The 15,000-nt window shown below is 44.8% G+C and overlaps 9 non-coding genes across 9 annotated transcripts; all 9 read left to right on the forward strand.

Moving 5' to 3' along the window:
* The first annotated feature begins 1,820 nt into the window (after nt 1–1,820).
* On the forward strand, nt 1,821–1,936 carry LOC120521423. Its single transcript, XR_005632114.1, has one exon. It is a non-coding gene; the product is annotated as a U5 spliceosomal RNA (small nuclear RNA).
* Nucleotides 1,937–3,326: 1,390 nt separating this feature from the next.
* Nucleotides 3,327–3,442, forward strand: LOC120521432. Its single transcript, XR_005632123.1, has one exon. It is a non-coding gene; the product is annotated as a U5 spliceosomal RNA (small nuclear RNA).
* A 1,395-nt stretch (nt 3,443–4,837) lies between these two features.
* Nucleotides 4,838–4,953, forward strand: LOC120521433. The gene has a single exon (XR_005632124.1). It is a non-coding gene; the product is annotated as a U5 spliceosomal RNA (small nuclear RNA).
* A 1,391-nt stretch (nt 4,954–6,344) lies between these two features.
* On the forward strand, nt 6,345–6,460 carry LOC120521434. Its single transcript, XR_005632125.1, has one exon. It is a non-coding gene; the product is annotated as a U5 spliceosomal RNA (small nuclear RNA).
* A 1,387-nt stretch (nt 6,461–7,847) lies between these two features.
* LOC120521435 lies at nt 7,848–7,963 on the forward strand. Its single transcript, XR_005632126.1, has one exon. It is a non-coding gene; the product is annotated as a U5 spliceosomal RNA (small nuclear RNA).
* Nucleotides 7,964–9,351: 1,388 nt separating this feature from the next.
* Nucleotides 9,352–9,467, forward strand: LOC120521424. Its single transcript, XR_005632115.1, has one exon. It is a non-coding gene; the product is annotated as a U5 spliceosomal RNA (small nuclear RNA).
* A 1,391-nt stretch (nt 9,468–10,858) lies between these two features.
* Nucleotides 10,859–10,974, forward strand: LOC120521425. The gene has a single exon (XR_005632116.1). It is a non-coding gene; the product is annotated as a U5 spliceosomal RNA (small nuclear RNA).
* A 1,386-nt stretch (nt 10,975–12,360) lies between these two features.
* Nucleotides 12,361–12,476, forward strand: LOC120521426. The gene has a single exon (XR_005632117.1). It is a non-coding gene; the product is annotated as a U5 spliceosomal RNA (small nuclear RNA).
* Nucleotides 12,477–13,866: 1,390 nt separating this feature from the next.
* Nucleotides 13,867–13,982, forward strand: LOC120521427. The gene has a single exon (XR_005632118.1). It is a non-coding gene; the product is annotated as a U5 spliceosomal RNA (small nuclear RNA).
* Nucleotides 13,983–15,000: the final 1,018 nt, after the last annotated feature.

The following is a 15,000-nucleotide window of genomic DNA, read 5'->3' on the forward strand; positions in this document are numbered from 1 at the left end:
GCCAAGGGCGGGAAAATCAGGAGAAGTGGAAATAGCGATGGATACCCAGGACAAGCTGACTTCTGTCTAGAGGCCTTGCAAGAATTCAGATGTTGATTAGCATAAGTGGCGTTTCTTTGTATCTCTGGGTGGTGGGCGGGGAGTTTCTTGCCCCTACCCATGATGCATTGCAGAGTGTGCACACTCAACATATTCAGTTCCATATAATCTAAATTCCTTTGGCTGCGACTGTTTTAATGCTTCTCTGGTGCTCCTCACCTAGTTGTCCTTTGGCTCACCTTCTACCTTCAGTTTTTGTAAGTCTGACAAGGTGTCGCATGTCAGCTGCGAGGCCTCACTGGCCGTGTTCTCTTCTTCCTGGCCGCAACACACATGCTCTGGTAAAGAGTCTCAAAGAATTTTTGCACAGCCTGTTTCGTACAGGCTCTCTGAGCTTGGTTAAAAAGAAGTTGTGTCTTTCCTGTCTCTGTTCCCCTGGTTTAACCGTACTGATGTTGCATGTAACTCTTAGGTAGGATTTCAGAGGGTTTGCGATGGTATCTGCTGTGAGTTTTTTCCGGGGTAATTCTTTGGGAGTTTTCAGGGCTCTCGCTCTTGTGTACGCACGCTCTGCATATTAAAGATAAGGAATCGAATTGCCTTGTGTGAGGAAGACATAAAGCTCGCTATCTAAGCACACAAGCAGATCTTTAGCTGCGGGTCATATCTCTTACAAAACCATGCAGAAGATACCTTGGGATTCTGGAAAAACTTTCAGATGATGGCACAGCTACATACCTCAACAGTGGCAAGCACAGCATAGGTAATATGCTGAATCCAAATCTCCCATTCTTCAGACTTTTAAACATGGGTAACACTTCAAAAATCTTATCAGCGGGGAGTATCCGAGAAGGACTTTGTTATTCCTGGTTTGTAATTGTTTATTTTTGTCTTTCACTCTTCTTTGAGGAAAATTTTGCAAAATGGAAAAATGTGCATCAAAGGACATGGCGTTAAGTACCCGTTGATTGCTGCTGATTTCTGAATTCCGTGGAAATAATATTGTTTTCAATGTGTGACCTGAATGTAGCCATCGATACAAGGTTTAACTTGATCTCCAAGGCTTGCCTCCCAAACACTGCACTTTTGCACTGACATAACGCGATGCCACGTGCCTCAATCTGTAGAGTTTCCGGGTGAAACAGGACATCCAAGTCCCAACCCACCTCTGAGATTTCGACTGATTCAATAATGAGGAGCCCACCCAGTGTCTGCACACTATTAGGATTTCACTCGATAGATCACTTAACCCTTGAAGTCGATCGTGTGGTTCTCGTGCATCTAGTGGCCTGAAGTGACATGACGAGAACCCTATCGGCAAGCACGGTCTGGACATTGGTGTAAAGAAGAATTCACCAGCTCTGGACGTGTCTATTGTCTATTCCAGTTGTTCCCTTTTGCGGCCCAAGGAAGCGGGAAAATCAGGAGAAGTGGAAATAGCGATGGATACCCAGGACAAGCTGACTTCTGTCTAGAGGCCTTGCAAGAATTCAGATGTTGATTAGCATAAGTGGCGTTTCTTTGTATCTCTGGGTGGTGGGCGGGGAGTTTCTTGCCCCTACCCATGATGCATTGCAGAGTGTGCACACTCAACATATTCAGTTCCATATAATCTAAATTCCTTTGGCTGCGACTGTTTTAATGCTTCTCTGGTGCTCCTCACCTAGTTGTCCTTCGCGCTCACCTTCTACCTTCAGTTTTTTTGTAAGTCTGACAAGGTGTCGCATGTCAGCTGCGCAGGCCTCACTGGCCGTGTTCTCTTCTTCCTGGCCGCAACACACATGCTCTGGGTTCCCTTCATCCCGAATAAATCTTTCGCCTTTTACTAAAGATTTCCGTGGAGAGGACCGTTAAAGAGTCTCAAAGAATTTTTGCACAGCCTGTTTCGTACAGGCTCTCTGAGCTTGGTTAAAAAGAAGTTGTGTCTTTCCTGTCTCTGTTCCCCCTGGTTTAACCGTACTGATGTTGCATGTAACTCTTAGGTAGGATTTCAGAGGGTTTGCGATGGTATCTGCTGTGAGTTTTTTTTCCGGGGTAATTCTTTGGGAGTTTTCAGGGCTCTCGCTCTTGTGTATGCACGCTCTGCATATTAAAGATAAGGAATCGAATTGCCTTGTGTGAGGAAGACATAAAGCTCGCTATCTAAGCACACAAGCAGATCTTTAGCTGCGGGTCATATCTCTTACAAAACCATGCAGAAGATACCTTGGGATTCTGGAAAAACTTTCAGATGATGGCACAGCTACATACCTCAACAGTGGCAAGCACAGCATAGGTAATATGCTGAATCCAAATCTCCCATTCTTCAGACTTTTAAACATGGGTAACACTTCAAAAATCTTATCAGCGGGGAGTATCCGAGAAGGACTTTGTTATTCCTGGTTTGTAATTGTTTATTTTTGTCTTTCACTCTTCTTTGAGGAAAATTTTGCAAAATGGAAAAATGTGCATCAAAGGACATGGCGTTAAGTACCCGTTGATTGCTGCTGATTTCTGAATTCCGTGGAAATAATATTGTTTTCAATGTGTGACCTGAATGTAGCCATCGATACAAGGTTTAACTTGATCTCCAAGGCTTGCCTCCCAAACACTGCACTTTTGCACTGACATAACGCGATGCCACGTGCCTCAATCTGTAGAGTTTCCGGGTGAAACAGGACATCCAAGTCCCAACCCACCTCTGAGATTTCGACTGATTCAATAATGAGGAGCCCACCCAGTGTCTGCACACTATTAGGATTTCACTCGATAGATCACTTAACCCTTGAAGTCGATCGTGTGGTTCTCGTGCATCTAGTGGCCTGAAGTGACATGACGAGAACCCTATCGGCAAGCACGGTCTGGACATTGGTGTAAAGAAGAATTCACCAGCTCTGGACGTGTCTATTGTCTATTCCAGTTGTTCCCTTTTGCGGCCCAAGGAAGCGGGAAAATCAGGAGAAGTGGAAATAGCGATGGATACCCAGGACAAGCTGACTTCTGTCTAGAGGCCTTGCAAGAATTCAGATGTTGATTAGCATAAGTGGCGTTTCTTTGTATCTCTGGGTGGTGGGCGGGAGTTTCTTGCCCCTACCCATGATGCATTGCAGAGTGTGCACACTCAACATATTCAGTTCCATATAATCTAAATTCCTTTGGCTGCGACTGTTTTAATGCTTCTCTGGTGCTCCTCACCTAGTTGTCCTTTGGCTCACCTTCTACCTTCAGTTTTTGTAAGTCTGACAAGGTGTCGCATGTCAGCTGCAGGCCTCACTGGCCGTGTTCTCTTCTTCCTGGCCGCAACACACATGCTCTGGGTTCCCTTCATCCCGAATAAATCTTTCGCCTTTTACTAAAGATTTCCGTGGAGAGGACCGTTAAAGAGTCTCAAAGAATTTTTGCACAGCCTGTTTCGTACAGGCTCTCTGAGCTTGGTTAAAAAGAAGTTGTGTCTTTCCTGTCTCTGTTCCCCCTGGTTTAACCGTACTGATGTTGCATGTAACTCTTAGGTAGGATTTCAGAGGGTTTGCGATGGTATCTGCTGTGAGTTTTTTTTCCGGGGTAATTCTTTGGGAGTTTTCAGGGCTCTCGCTCTTGTGTACGCACGCTCTGCATATTAAAGATAAGGAATCGAATTGCCTTGTGTGAGGAAGACATAAAGCTCGCTATCTAAGCACACAAGCAGATCTTTAGCTGCGGGTCATATCTCTTACAAAACCATGCAGAAGATACCTTGGGATTCTGGAAAAACTTTCAGATGATGGCACAGCTACATACCTCAACAGTGGCAAGCACAGCATAGGTAATATGCTGAATCCAAATCTCCCATTCTTCAGACTTTTAAACATGGGTAACACTTCAAAAATCTTATCAGCGGGGAGTATCCGAGAAGGACTTTGTTATTCCTGGTTTGTAATTGTTTATTTTTGTCTTTCACTCTTCTTTGAGGAAAATTTTGCAAAATGGAAAAATGTGCATCAAAGGACATGGCGTTTAGTACCCGTTGATTGCTGCTGATTTCTGAATTCCGTGGAAATAATATTGTTTTCAATGTGTGACCTGAATGTAGCCATCGATACAAGGTTTAACTTGATCTCCAAGGCTTGCCTCCCAAACACTGCACTTTTGCACTGACATAACGCGATGCCACGTGCCTCAATCTGTAGAGTTTCCGGGTGAAACAGGACATCCAAGTCCCAACCCACCTCTGAGATTTCGACTGATTCAATAATGAGGAGCCCACCCAGTGTCTGCACACTATTAGGATTTCACTCGATAGATCACTTAACCCTTGAAGTCGATCGTGTGGTTCTCGTGCATCTAGTGGCCTGAAGTGACATGACGAGAACCCTATCGGCAAGCACGGTCTGGACATTGGTGTAAAGAAGAATTCACCAGCTCTGGACGTGTCTATTGTCTATTCCAGTTGTTCCCTTTTGCGCCCAAGGAAGCGGGAAAATCAGGAGAAGTGGAAATAGCGATGGATACCCAGGACAAGCTGACTTCTGTCTAGAGGCCTTGCAAGAATTCAGATGTTGATTAGCATAAGTGGCGTTTCTTTGTATCTCTGGGTGGTGGGCGGGAGTTTCTTGCCCCTACCCATGATGCATTGCAGAGTGTGCACACTCAACATATTCAGTTCCATATAATCTAAATTCCTTTGGCTGCGACTGTTTTAATGCTTCTCTGGTGCTCCTCACCTAGTTGTCCTTTGGCGCTCACCTTCTACCTTCAGTTTTTTTGTAAGTCTGACAAGGTGTCGCATGTCAGCTGCGCAGGCCTCACTGGCCGTGTTCTCTTCTTCCTGGCCGCAACACACATGCTCTGGGTTCCCTTCATCCCGAATAAATCTTTCGCCTTTTACTAAAGATTTCCGTGGAGAGGACCGTTAAAGAGTCTCAAAGAATTTTTGCACAGCCTGTTTCGTACAGGCTCTCTGAGCTTGGTTAAAAAGAAGTTGTGTCTTTCCTGTCTCTGTTCCCCCTGGTTTAACCGTACTGATGTTGCATGTAACTCTTAGGTAGGATTTCAGAGGGTTTGCGATGGTATCTGCTGTGAGTTTTTTCCGGGGTAATTCTTTGGGAGTTTTCAGGGCTCTCGCTCTTGTGTACGCACGCTCTGCATATTAAAGATAAGGAATCGAATTGCCTTGTGTGAGGAAGACATAAAGCTCGCTATCTAAGCACACAAGCAGATCTTTAGCTGCGGGTCATATCTCTTACAAAACCATGCAGAAGATACCTTGGGATTCTGGAAAAACTTTCAGATGATGGCACAGCTACATACCTCAACAGTGGCAAGCACAGCATAGGTAATATGCTGAATCCAAATCTCCCATTCTTCAGACTTTTAAACATGGGTAACACTTCAAAAATCTTATCAGCGGGGAGTATCCGAGAAGGACTTTGTTATTCCTGGTTTGTAATTGTTTATTTTTGTCTTTCACTCTTCTTTGAGGAAAATTTTGCAAAATGGAAAAATGTGCATCAAAGGACATGGCGTTAAAGTACCCGTTGATTGCTGCTGATTTCTGAATTCCGTGGAAATAATATTGTTTTCAATGTGTGACCTGAATGTAGCCATCGATACAAGGTTTAACTTGATCTCCAAGGCTTGCCTCCCAAACACTGCACTTTTGCACTGACATAACGCGATGCCACGTGCCTCAATCTGTAGAGTTTCCGGGTGAAACAGGACATCCAAGTCCCAACCCACCTCTGAGATTTCGACTGATTCAATAATGAGGAGCCCACCCAGTGTCTGCACACTATTAGGATTTCACTCGATAGATCACTTAACCCTTGAAGTCGATCGTGTGGTTCTCGTGCATCTAGTGGCCTGAAGTGACATGACGAGAACCCTATCGGCAAGCACGGTCTGGACATTGGTGTAAAGAAGAATTCACCAGCTCTGGACGTGTCTATTGTCTATTCCAGTTGTTCCCTTTTGCGGCCCAAGGAAGCGGAAAATCAGGAGAAGTGGAAATAGCGATGGATACCCAGGACAAGCTGACTTCTGTCTAGAGGCCTTGCAAGAATTCAGATGTTGATTAGCATAAGTGGCGTTTCTTTGTATCTCTGGGTGGTGGGCGGGAGTTTCTTGCCCCTACCCATGATGCATTGCAGAGTGTGCACACTCAACATATTCAGTTCCATATAATCTAAATTCCTTTGGCTGCGACTGTTTTAATGCTTCTCTGGTGCTCCTCACCTAGTTGTCCTTTGGCGCCACCTTCTACCTTCAGTTTTTGTAAGTCTGACAAGGTGTCGCATGTCAGCTGCGCAGGCCTCACTGGCCGTGTTCTCTTCTTCCTGGCCGCAACACACATGCTCTGGGTTCCCTTCATCCCGAATAAATCTTTCGCCTTTTACTAAAGATTTCCGTGGAGAGGACCGTTAAAGAGTCTCAAAGAATTTTTGCACAGCCTGTTTCGTACAGGCTCTCTGAGCTTGGTTAAAAAGAAGTTGTGTCTTTCCTGTCTCTGTTCCCCCTGGTTTAACCGTACTGATGTTGCATGTAACTCTTAGGTAGGATTTCAGAGGGTTTGCGATGGTATCTGCTGTGAGTTTTTTCCGGGGTAATTCTTTGGGAGTTTTCAGGGCTCTCGCTCTTGTGTACGCACGCTCTGCATATTAAAGATAAGGAATCGAATTGCCTTGTGTGAGGAAGACATAAAGCTCGCTATCTAAGCACACAAGCAGATCTTTAGCTGCGGGTCATATCTCTTACAAAACCATGCAGAAGATACCTTGGGATTCTGGAAAAACTTTCAGATGATGGCACAGCTACATACCTCAACAGTGGCAAGCACAGCATAGGTAATATGCTGAATCCAAATCTCCCATTCTTCAGACTTTTAAACATGGGTAACACTTCAAAAATCTTATCAGCGGGGAGTATCCGAGAAGGACTTTGTTATTCCTGGTTTGTAATTGTTTATTTTTGTCTTTCACTCTTCTTTGAGGAAAATTTTGCAAAATGGAAAAATGTGCATCAAAGGACATGGCGTTAAGTACCCGTTGATTGCTGCTGATTTCTGAATTCCGTGGAAATAATATTGTTTTCAATGTGTGACCTGAATGTAGCCATCGATACAAGGTTTAACTTGATCTCCAAGGCTTGCCTCCCAAACACTGCACTTTTGCACTGACATAACGCGATGCCACGTGCCTCAATCTGTAGAGTTTCCGGGTGAAACAGGACATCCAAGTCCCAACCCACCTCTGAGATTTCGACTGATTCAATAATGAGGAGCCCACCCAGTGTCTGCACACTATTAGGATTTCACTCGATAGATCACTTAACCCTTGAAGTCGATCGTGTGGTTCTCGTGCATCTAGTGGCCTGAAGTGACATGACGAGAACCCTATCGGCAAGCACGGTCTGGACATTGGTGTAAAGAAGAATTCACCAGCTCTGGACGTGTCTATTGTCTATTCCAGTTGTTCCCTTTGCGGCCCAAGGAAGCGGAAAATCAGGAGAAGTGGAAATAGCGATGGATACCCAGGACAAGCTGACTTCTGTCTAGAGGCCTTGCAAGAATTCAGATGTTGATTAGCATAAGTGGCGTTTCTTTGTATCTCTGGGTGGTGGGCGGGAGTTTCTTGCCCCTACCCATGATGCATTGCAGAGTGTGCACACTCAACATATTCAGTTCCATATAATCTAAATTCCTTTGGCTGCGACTGTTTTAATGCTTCTCTGGTGCTCCTCACCTAGTTGTCCTTTGGCCACCTTCTACCTTCAGTTTTTGTAAGTCTGACAAGGTGTCGCATGTCAGCTGCGCAGGCCTCACTGGCCGTGTTCTCTTCTTCCTGGCCGCAACACACATGCTCTGGGTTCCCTTCATCCCGAATAAATCTTTCGCCTTTTACTAAAGATTTCCGTGGAGAGGACCGTTAAAGAGTCTCAAAGAATTTTTGCACAGCCTGTTTCGTACAGGCTCTCTGAGCTTGGTTAAAAAGAAGTTGTGTCTTTCCTGTCTCTGTTCCCCCTGGTTTAACCGTACTGATGTTGCATGTAACTCTTAGGTAGGATTTCAGAGGGTTTGCGATGGTATCTGCTGTGAGTTTTTTCCGGGGTAATTCTTTGGGAGTTTTCAGGGCTCTCGCTCTTGTGTACGCACGCTCTGCATATTAAAGATAAGGAATCGAATTGCCTTGTGTGAGGAAGACATAAAGCTCGCTATCTAAGCACACAAGCAGATCTTTAGCTGCGGGTCATATCTCTTACAAAACCATGCAGAAGATACCTTGGGATTCTGGAAAAACTTTCAGATGATGGCACAGCTACATACCTCAACAGTGGCAAGCACAGCATAGGTAATATGCTGAATCCAAATCTCCCATTCTTCAGACTTTTAAACATGGGTAACACTTCAAAAATCTTATCAGCGGGGAGTATCCGAGAAGGACTTTGTTATTCCTGGTTTGTAATTGTTTATTTTTGTCTTTCACTCTTCTTTGAGGAAAATTTTGCAAAATGGAAAAATGTGCATCAAAGGACATGGCGTTAAGTACCCGTTGATTGCTGCTGATTTCTGAATTCCGTGGAAATAATATTGTTTTCAATGTGTGACCTGAATGTAGCCATCGATACAAGGTTTAACTTGATCTCCAAGGCTTGCCTCCCAAACACTGCACTTTTGCACTGACATAACGCGATGCCACGTGCCTCAATCTGTAGAGTTTCCGGGTGAAACAGGACATCCAAGTCCCAACCCACCTCTGAGATTTCGACTGATTCAATAATGAGGAGCCCACCCAGTGTCTGCACACTATTAGGATTTCACTCGATAGATCACTTAACCCTTGAAGTCGATCGTGTGGTTCTCGTGCATCTAGTGGCCTGAAGTGACATGACGAGAACCCTATCGGCAAGCACGGTCTGGACATTGGTGTAAAGAAGAATTCACCAGCTCTGGACGTGTCTATTGTCTATTCCAGTTGTTCCCTTTGCGGCCCAAGGAAGCGGAAAATCAGGAGAAGTGGAAATAGCGATGGATACCCAGGACAAGCTGACTTCTGTCTAGAGGCCTTGCAAGAATTCAGATGTTGATTAGCATAAGTGGCGTTTCTTTGTATCTCTGGGTGGTGGGCGGGAGTTTCTTGCCCCTACCCATGATGCATTGCAGAGTGTGCACACTCAACATATTCAGTTCCATATAATCTAAATTCCTTTGGCTGCGACTGTTTTAATGCTTCTCTGGTGCTCCTCACCTAGTTGTCCTTTGGCTCACCTTCTACCTTCAGTTTTTGTAAGTCTGACAAGGTGTCGCATGTCAGCTGCGCAGGCCTCACTGGCCGTGTTCTCTTCTTCCTGGCCGCAACACACATGCTCTGGGTTCCCTTCATCCCGAATAAATCTTTCGCCTTTTACTAAAGATTTCCGTGGAGAGGACCGTTAAAGAGTCTCAAAGAATTTTTGCACAGCCTGTTTCGTACAGGCTCTCTGAGCTTGGTTAAAAAAAGTTGTGTCTTTCCTGTCTCTGTTCCCCCTGGTTTAACCGTACTGATGTTGCATGTAACTCTTAGGTAGGATTTCAGAGGGTTTGCGATGGTATCTGCTGTGAGTTTTTTCCGGGGTAATTCTTTGGGAGTTTTCAGGGCTCTCGCTCTTGTGTACGCACGCTCTGCATATTAAAGATAAGGAATCGAATTGCCTTGTGTGAGGAAGACATAAAGCTCGCTATCTAAGCACACAAGCAGATCTTTAGCTGCGGGTCATATCTCTTACAAAACCATGCAGAAGATACCTTGGGATTCTGGAAAAACTTTCAGATGATGGCACAGCTACATACCTCAACAGTGGCAAGCACAGCATAGGTAATATGCTGAATCCAAATCTCCCATTCTTCAGACTTTTAAACATGGGTAACACTTCAAAAATCTTATCAGCGGGGAGTATCCGAGAAGGACTTTGTTATTCCTGGTTTGTAATTGTTTATTTTTGTCTTTCACTCTTCTTTGAGGAAAATTTTGCAAAATGGAAAAATGTGCATCAAAGGACATGGCGTTAAGTACCCGTTGATTGCTGCTGATTTCTGAATTCCGTGGAAATAATATTGTTTTCAATGTGTGACCTGAATGTAGCCATCGATACAAGGTTTAACTTGATCTCCAAGGCTTGCCTCCCAAACACTGCACTTTTGCACTGACATAACGCGATGCCACGTGCCTCAATCTGTAGAGTTTCCGGGTGAAACAGGACATCCAAGTCCCAACCCACCTCTGAGATTTCGACTGATTCAATAATGAGGAGCCCACCCAGTGTCTGCACACTATTAGGATTTCACTCGATAGATCACTTAACCCTTGAAGTCGATCGTGTGGTTCTCGTGCATCTAGTGGCCTGAAGTGACATGACGAGAACCCTATCGGCAAGCACGGTCTGGACATTGGTGTAAAGAAGAATTCACCAGCTCTGGACGTGTCTATTGTCTATTCCAGTTGTTCCCTTTTGCGGCCCAAGGAAGCGGGAAAATCAGGAGAAGTGGAAATAGCGATGGATACCCAGGACAAGCTGACTTCTGTCTAGAGGCCTTGCAAGAATTCAGATGTTGATTAGCATAAGTGGCGTTTCTTTGTATCTCTGGGTGGTGGGCGGGAGTTTCTTGCCCCTACCCATGATGCATTGCAGAGTGTGCACACTCAACATATTCAGTTCCATATAATCTAAATTCCTTTGGCTGCGACTGTTTTAATGCTTCTCTGGTGCTCCTCACCTAGTTGTCCTTTGGCTCACCTTCTACCTTCAGTTTTTTTGTAAGTCTGACAAGGTGTCGCATGTCAGCTGCGCAGGCCTCACTGGCCGTGTTCTCTTCTTCCTGGCCGCAACACACATGCTCTGGGTTCCCTTCATCCCGAATAAATCTTTCGCCTTTTACTAAAGATTTCCGTGGAGAGGACCGTTAAAGAGTCTCAAAGAATTTTTGCACAGCCTGTTTCGTACAGGCTCTCTGAGCTTGGTTAAAAAGAAGTTGTGTCTTTCCTGTCTCTGTTCCCCCTGGTTTAACCGTACTGATGTTGCATGTAACTCTTAGGTAGGATTTCAGAGGGTTTGCGATGGTATCTGCTGTGAGTTTTTTCCGGGGTAATTCTTTGGGAGTTTTCAGGGCTCTCGCTCTTGTGTACGCACGCTCTGCATATTAAAGATAAGGAATCGAATTGCCTTGTGTGAGGAAGACATAAAGCTCGCTATCTAAGCACACAAGCAGATCTTTAGCTGCGGGTCATATCTCTTACAAAACCATGCAGAAGATACCTTGGGATTCTGGAAAAACTTTCAGATGATGGCACAGCTACATACCTCAACAGTGGCAAGCACAGCATAGGTAATATGCTGAATCCAAATCTCCCATTCTTCAGACTTTTAAACATGGGTAACACTTCAAAAATCTTATCAGCGGGGAGTATCCGAGAAGGACTTTGTTATTCCTGGTTTGTAATTGTTTATTTTTGTCTTTCACTCTTCTTTGAGGAAAATTTTGCAAAATGGAAAAATGTGCATCAAAGGACATGGCGTTAAGTACCCGTTGATTGCTGCTGATTTCTGAATTCCGTGGAAATAATATTGTTTTCAATGTGTGACCTGAATGTAGCCATCGATACAAGGTTTAACTTGATCTCCAAGGCTTGCCTCCCAAACACTGCACTTTTGCACTGACATAACGCGATGCCACGTGCCTCAATCTGTAGAGTTTCCGGGTGAAACAGGACATCCAAGTCCCAACCCACCTCTGAGATTTCGACTGATTCAATAATGAGGAGCCCACCCAGTGTCTGCACACTATTAGGATTTCACTCGATAGATCACTTAACCCTTGAAGTCGATCGTGTGGTTCTCGTGCATCTAGTGGCCTGAAGTGACATGACGAGAACCCTATCGGCACGGTCTGGACATTGGTGTAAAGAAGAATTCACCAGCTCTGGACGTGTCTATTGTCTATTCCAGTTGTTCCCTTTTGCGGCCCAAGGAAGCGGGAAAATCAGGAGAAGTGGAAATAGCGATGGATACCCAGGACAAGCTGACTTCTGTCTAGAGGCCTTGCAAGAATTCAGATGTTGATTAGCATAAGTGGCGTTTCTTTGTATCTCTGGGTGGTGGGCGGGAGTTTCTTGCCCCTACCCATGAGGCATTGCAGAGTGTGCACACTCAACATATTCAGTTCCATATAATCTAAATTCCTTTGGCTGCGACTGTTTTAATGCTTCTCTGGTGCTCCTCACCTAGTTGTCCTTTGGCTCACCTTCTACCTTCAGTTTTTGTAAGTCTGACAAGGTGTCGCATGTCAGCTGCGCAGGCCTCACTGGCCGTGTTCTCTTCTTCCTGGCCGCAACACACATGCTCTGGGTTCCCTTCATCCCGAATAAATCTTTCGCCTTTTACTAAAGATTTCCGTGGAGAGGACCGTTAAAGAGTCTCAAAGAATTTTTGCACAGCCTGTTTCGTACAGGCTCTCTGAGCTTGGTTAAAAAAAAGTTGTGTCTTTCCTGTCTCTGTTCCCCCTGGTTTAACCGTACTGATGTTGCATGTAACTCTTAGGTAGGATTTCAGAGGGTTTGCGATGGTATCTGCTGTGAGTTTTTTCCGGGGTAATTCTTTGGGAGTTTTCAGGGCTCTCGCTCTTGTGTACGCACGCTCTGCATATTAAAGATAAGGAATCGAATTGCCTTGTGTGAGGAAGACATAAAGCTCGCTATCTAAGCACACAAGCAGATCTTTAGCTGCGGGTCATATCTCTTACAAAACCATGCAGAAGATACCTTGGGATTCTGGAAAAACTTTCAGATGATGGCACAGCTACATACCTCAACAGTGGCAAGCACAGCATAGGTAATATGCTGAATCCAAATCTCCCATTCTTCAGACTTTTAAACATGGGTAACACTTCAAAAATCTTATCAGCGGGGAGTATCCGAGAAGGACTTTGTTATTCCTGGTTTGTAATTGTTTATTTTTGTCTTTCACTCTTCTTTGAGGAAAATTTTGCAAAATGGAAAAATGTGCATCAAAGGACATGGCGTTAAGTACCCGTTGATTGCTGCTGATTTCTGAATTCCGTGGAAATAATATTGTTTTCAATGTGTGACCTGAATGTAGCCATCGATACAAGGTTTAACTTGATCTCCAAGGCTTGCCTCCCAAACACTGCACTTTTGCACTGACATAACGCGATGCCACGTGCCTCAATCTGTAGAGTTTCCGGGTGAAACAGGACATCCAAGTCCCAACCCACCTCTGAGATTTCGACTGATTCAATAATGAGGAGCCCACCCAGTGTCTGCACACTATTAGGATTTCACTCGATAGATCACTTAACCCTTGAAGTCGATCGTGTGGTTCTCGTGCATCTAGTGGCCTGAAGTGACATGACGAGAACCCTATCGGCAAGCACGGTCTGGACATTGGTGTAAAGAAGAATTCACCAGCTCTGGACGTGTCTATTGTCTATTCCAGTTGTTCCCTTTTGCGGCCCAAGGAAGCGGGAAAATCAGGAGAAGTGGAAATAGCGATGGATACCCAGGACAAGCTGACTTCTGTCTAGAGGCCTTGCAAGAATTCAGATGTTGATTAGCATAAGTGGCGTTTCTTTGTATCTCTGGGTGGTGGGCGGGAGTTTCTTGCCCCTACCCATGATGCATTGCAGAGTGTGCACACTCAACATATTCAGTTCCATATAATCTAAATTCCTTTGGCTGCGACTGTTTTAATGCTTCTCTGGTGCTCCTCACCTAGTTGTCCTTTGGCTCACCTTCTACCTTCAGTTTTTGTAAGTCTGACAAGGTGTCGCATGTCAGCTGCGCAGGCCTCACTGGCCGTGTTCTCTTCTTCCTGGCCGCAACACACATGCTCTGGGTTCCCTTCATCCCGAATAAATCTTTCGCCTTTTACTAAAGATTTCCGTGGAGAGGACCGTTAAAGAGTCTCAAAGAATTTTTGCACAGCCTGTTTCGTACAGGCTCTCTGAGCTTGGTTAAAAAGAAGTTGTGTCTTTCCTGTCTCTGTTCCCCCTGGTTTAACCGTACTGATGTTGCATGTAACTCTTAGGTAGGATTTCAGAGGGTTTGCGATGGTATCTGCTGTGAGTTTTTTCCGGGGTAATTCTTTGGGAGTTTTCAGGGCTCTCGCTCTTGTGTACGCACGCTCTGCATATTAAAGATAAGGAATCGAATTGCCTTGTGTGAGGAAGACATAAAGCTCGCTATCTAAGCACACAAGCAGATCTTTAGCTGCGGGTCATATCTCTTACAAAACCATGCAGAAGATACCTTGGGATTCTGGAAAAACTTTCAGATGATGGCACAGCTACATACCTCAACAGTGGCAAGCACAGCATAGGTAATATGCTGAATCCAAATCTCCCATTCTTCAGACTTTTAAACATGGGTAACACTTCAAAAATCTTATCAGCGGGGAGTATCCGAGAAGGACTTTGTTATTCCTGGTTTGTAATTGTTTATTTTTGTCTTTCACTCTTCTTTGAGGAAAATTTTGCAAAATGGAAAAATGTGCATCAAAGGACATGGCGTTAAGTACCCGTTGATTGCTGCTGATTTCTGAATTCCGTGGAAATAATATTGTTTTCAATGTGTGACCTGAATGTAGCCATCGATACAAGGTTTAACTTGATCTCCAAGGCTTGCCTCCCAAACACTGCACTTTTGCACTGACATAACGCGATGCCACGTGCCTCAATCTGTAGAGTTTCCGGGTGAAACAGGACATCCAAGTCCCAACCCACCTCTGAGATTTCGACTGATTCAATAATGAGGAGCCCACCCAGTGTCTGCACACTATTAGGATTTCACTCGATAGATCACTTAACCCTTGAAGTCGATCGTGTGGTTCTCGTGCATCTAGTGGCCTGAAGTGACATGACGAGAACCCTATCGGCAAGCACGGTCTGGACATTGGTGTAAAGAAGAATTCACCAGCTCTGGACGTGTCTATTGTCTATTCCAGTTGTTCCCTTTTGCGGCC

Source organism: Polypterus senegalus, unplaced genomic scaffold, assembly GCF_016835505.1.
Source record: "Polypterus senegalus isolate Bchr_013 unplaced genomic scaffold, ASM1683550v1 scaffold_888, whole genome shotgun sequence".
Classification (NCBI taxonomy): domain Eukaryota; kingdom Metazoa; phylum Chordata; class Cladistia; order Polypteriformes; family Polypteridae; genus Polypterus; species Polypterus senegalus.